This window comes from Carettochelys insculpta, chromosome 14 (assembly GCF_033958435.1).
Source record: "Carettochelys insculpta isolate YL-2023 chromosome 14, ASM3395843v1, whole genome shotgun sequence".
NCBI lineage: Eukaryota > Metazoa > Chordata > Testudines > Carettochelyidae > Carettochelys > Carettochelys insculpta.
Window position 1 is genome coordinate 32479556 of NC_134150.1, and position 5410 is coordinate 32484965.

The window sequence follows — 5410 nt, forward strand, 5'->3', positions numbered from 1 at the left end:
TGCCATTCCAGTTAGTTGCACCAGTGTATTTGGTTATCAGTATGCAGTTTTTTCACGTTAGTAGTTCCTCCCACTCACAGTGGTGAACTGAAAATACTTATTGAAATGCACACATCCCACAATACACAGACCTTTCACAAAGGCAGGAATTTCTTTATTAATTTATTTTCCATTCAACTACTTAAAAGGTCGTGTTTGGTGAGGTGTCTCGCCATGCAACTATCACTTATGTTGTACGTGAATATACCATAATACTTTGTTTTCAGATGCATTGCATCACATTTTGCCATATTCTTACAGTGGGATGTTCATATTATCAATATTGTAAAGTCAAAGCCCACCACTCAGACCCACACTACATATCATTATAGATCAGTGTTTTCTTGAACTTCATACAGAACTCTGGTCATTATTTATGGAAACTTTGTACAATGAATATTCTCAAGAGAGTGAAGACTGCCAAAATCAGGCTATGGAGGCTTAAGCAAGATGTTAGTGCTGCATAAACCTCTTCAAATGGACAGAATTCATCTAGAGGAGCTCAATAATGTAGCTCTGAGATAAGATGTTGATCTAAAGGAATCAAAAATGAATAAAAGCTGATGTTATTTTGAATGATTATGGAGTTAAAACTGACACATTCCTAGAAAGTGGGGAAAATACTCCTACTTGTGACTGAGACATCAGCGTGGCTAAAAATATTTGCTTCCATTAAAGTTGATTTCATTATTTTAAATGTAAAGCATGTCATTTGGAGTGTTCTTCTGCCCTTCTCAATTGCAATGTCAGGAGTAAAGCTTGCTTTTAGCTTGCCAGCCATAAGGGGCAGTGCACAAGCACACCATCCAGCAGAAGCAGTATGCTCGGAGACATACTGTCTTCTGGGGCCCCCTGTTTCTAATGTATGGGAGTAGTTTGTGCCACCATTTTGCAGGGTGCAACATACTAATGGGACACTAGCTCCACTGATTGGCATATGGGGATGGCAAAGCCATGGCTTCACATGCTCCTTCCCACTCCCCTGCTTATTAGTGGAAATATCTGGGGCACAGCCTCTGTAGCCACCCAAAGACGAACACGGCAGTTCATATAGTCCAATGTAGAACAAGAGAGGGGGACTCTATTCTCCTACCTACATCTCTATGAGCCTTGTTAGCCAGGAGACACTATGGCCTCATTAAATGCTAGCTGTGAAACTCTTTTATATGATGAATAGTAATGGAGAGGTAGTCGTGTTAGTCTGTATTCTAACAAAACAAACCAGCAGTCATATGGCACTTTAAAGACTAACAAAGTCATGTATTAGGTGACGAGATTGGTCTGAAGAAGTGGGTCTGTCCCATGAAAGCTCACCACCTAATACATGATTTCATTAGTCTTTAAAGAGCTACATGACAGCTCATTTCTTTTGTACATATTAATCATTTGAAAAAATATTGTCCTTGTGCTTCTGCACTGACTTGCTTACATTTAATTCCAAGTTAACTGTAAGATTATGGCTTACAAATTCCAGTTAAACACCTGATGTTCGAATGTGGAGGAACTACACTGTTTATTTTTTGCTGTTCTTAATCTTTCAAAAGCCCCGTGAATAGTAAATAACCTCTGTACATTTAGAGAAATGGAAACTATAGAAAAAAGAACCCAGCCTATACTTTCCTTTGCAACATCAAAGTATGTTTTTATCTTTGTGGTATGTCCAATGTGGCTTGCAAGTCACCTCCTGCACCTTACAACCTAAACTCTGTTATTGGAGGTCAACTCTTAAATTTCCTTTTAATACTACAATAAATCTGTAATTGCTAATAAATCAAACATATAATTCTCTAGTGAGTTTTTTTGGGAGTTGGGGAACACAAAGATGTACAATCAACATTTCAAAGATAAAAGGTACCAGGTTACACTGGTTCTGTAAATATTGTGTACACATCCTGTATGAGGGAGAATTCCTTCAATACTGAGGCTAAAGAAATCTGAGTGAAGCTGCTATTTTATAATATCGAATAGTGACGGAGGCTTTTACTTAGATTTACTGAGAAGACAGTATTCAGACTCAGAGTGGGTTTCAGATAGGGCTTGGATTCATGTTCAATGCCAAATCTGGGTTAGGACCAGAGATGAATGTCACCAAAACCTTGCAAGAATCTGAATAATAGAAATCAGAGAAATCATGACAGTTCAGCTGGTCTTGTGACATTTCATCCTGGGCTGAGTTTCTCATGTGACTTCAGGAGCATGAGATACAGAAAATAGGCTTCTTCTGATTTCAGATCCACTCATGAACAAAAGGTATTGTAGTAGATGCGGTGTCAGTGATTCAGGATGGAGGGTCTGCTTCCAACTGGGCCATCACTAATATTTGTAAGTGGAATGTGATAACTTTGCTCAAATAGTTTGTTCATCTACAGATTTCTCTAGTCAATTAGGGTTGAGGTCACATCATATCTCACAAACGAATTATCATTAGGGTGGTTGGTATTTGGATGGGAAACCACCAAAGACAATGCAGAAAATGGTGTATTCCTCTTTGATCTACTACTGCAATCATGTTCTTAGGGATCGTATGTGTTGGTGAATTCATCTTCTGGGCAAATAGCAGCCTACTTTCATTCCAGAGACAGACATGCATCACTAGTGACCAATGGCACCTGTACACATGGAACCATTCTATACATCCATAGTTATTGTGGCTGCACCTTTGTTGGTGAAATAATTATTTCCCTTGATGAAGAAAATACAGTAGAAGTTTGACTGTCCACCCTCCTAACCATCCTCTGAAATAAATTATGGGAGCAAAGCAACTTATCAGTTCTTTCCATCTCTACACAGCACAGCAGTTGCTATGATCTCTCTTTGTTTTCGTTTTTAAAATGTGATTTTAAATATAGAGAGCCTGACAGTAGCTTGATATGGGTGCTCATTCATTGATTTAATTATTAAATATATCTGAAAAATTACATCAAGTCCAGCATGAAACTTCACCACCATTTTGGAAACCTAGTCACATGTGCAGTAGCACAACTACTTACCAAATTCAGAGTGGGGTTACTCTTTATTTTGACCAATTTTCATCTATTTAATTTTGGTAACAGCAATATAAAGAAGCAGGGGAAATCTTCCAGAGGCCTTGATGGGAGGAACCAGAGCACTCTTCCCCTGCCCCCTAACACTGACACACAAGGCAGGAAGTGCAGGAGGAGGGGCACGGAGCTCATTTAAAGGGCAGCCTCTGAGCCAAACAGAGGGCCCTGGCTGGAATCCTGAGAGCAGGAGCTGAATACCCCACAGCAGACTGATCAGCTGGCTGGCTGCCCTGACCTAACCCAACCTGACCCGACCCAAGAGGTGTGTCAGGGCCTGCCTGAGCCTGTGGACCTGTTGGCTTCCAGCTACCCAGAAGACGTGGACCTGCCTGACCTCCTGGATCACCCTAAGTGGGAACCTATGCCGATGCAGGTGATAGTAGGAAGTAGGCAGTTAAATGCCCTGTCAGAGCCAATGTCAGTGTGTTGCAGCCTGGATCCCTACTGACCAGCAGCTGCATCAGCTGCCATTAGGGCCCTGGGCTGGGGTGCAGGAGAGTGGGTGAGCCTGCACCCTCCTACACCTCCCTAGAGAGCAGCAGGCTTCTGCCTCTCCAGGCCCCACTGGCTTGTTCTGCCATGCTGCAGGGCAAGCTACTTATTCACTGTTGCTTGCCCAGCCCTGTGGCAAGGAGCTTAGTCTTGTATTGACTGCTGCCCTGCCCTTCCCCAGGGCTAACTTGTTCCATATTATTTGCTTGCTCAACTACTGCAAGGAGCTGAGCCTTGTATTTACTGCTGCCCTACCCTGCCCCAAGGCATGATGCCAACAGACTGCTTTGTCACTCAGCCTGGCTGCTAGGAGCAGAGCCTGCTCAGGGTGAGGTACTTCCATATTCTGTGCCTGCTCAGCCCAATTAAAGGGGAACAGAGTGTTATGTTTTAAATGAAGCACACAAGATCTTTTATAGGGGAAAAGGCAGTACACTGCATTTATTGAGAACACAACAGTAGCATATGCTTTTCAGTCTCTCTCTCTCTCTCTCTCTCTCTCTCACACACACACTCACACACACACAGGCTGCGTCTACACGTGCACGCTACTTCGAAGTAGCGGCAGTAACTTCGAAATAGCGCCCGTCACGTCTACACGTGTTGGGCGCTATTTCGAAGTTGAAATCGACGTTAGGCGGCGAGACGTCGAAGTCGCTAACCCCATGAGCGGATGGGAATAGCGCTCTACTTCGACGTTCAACATCGAAGTAGGGACGTGTAGACGAACCGCGTCCCGCAACATCGAAATAGCGGGGTCCTCCATGGCGGCCATCAGCTGGGGGGTTGAGAGATACTCTCTCTCCAGCCCTTGCGGGGCTCTGTGGTCACCGTGGGCAGCAGCCCTTAGCCCAGGGCTTCTGGCTGCTGCTGCTGCAGCTGGGGGTCCGTGCTGCATATACAGGGTCTGCAACTAGTTGTTGGCTCTGTGTATCTTGCACTGTTTAATGAAAGTGTGTCTGGGAGGGGCCCTTTAAGGGAGCGGCTTGCTGTTGAGTCCGCCCCGTGACCCTGTCTGCAGCTGTGCCTGGCTCCCTTATTTCGATGTGTGCTACTTTGCCGTGTAGACGTTCCCTCGCTGTGCCTATTTCGATGTTGGGCTGAGCAACGTCGAAGTTGAACATCGACGTTGCCAGCCCTGGAGGACGTGTAGACGTTATTCATCGAAATAGCCTATTTCGATGTCACAACATCGAAATAAGCTATTTCGAAGTTGGGTGCACGTGTAGACGTAGCCACAGAGTCCTGCCAGACGATGTAAAAGTTACCAATCCAGAGCCTGGGTCAATCTAGTGGCCAGTTAGATTGATCACAGAGGGGGAGCAGGGCCTTGCCTGTTGTGATCCGATGCTCTCCTGGAGTTGGTGGCAAGACAAACCCAAAGTTCTATGGCAAAGCACCCTGCTTTTATAATCCTTGTCTCTGCTGAAGTCTGCTGTGTCAGTCTGTGACTGGTGTGTTATCTTTTCGATACCACGCATTCTCAAAACACCTCTGAAAGGCTCATCCTGTAATCAGTTGTCTTTAGGGGTGCTTGCTCCATGCGTTAGAGTCGTCAATCTGCCAATCTAACTTCTTGACCGGGGGTTACACACTGATGGTCCTTCTCTAATGCCATTAAGTCTATCTTCACCCATGCTTTGCCTCTCATTTCTTGGTCATTTGGCTCTGGGGATAACCTTCACACCTTTATCTCAACCCAGACATACCACTTTTACACATAAACAATTCTTACACGGACTCTCAGGCTATGTCTACACTTGAAGCATCTGTCAACAGAAGTTACTGTGGACAGGGAAATCTTGACAGAACCTCTGTCAACAGATTATATCTAC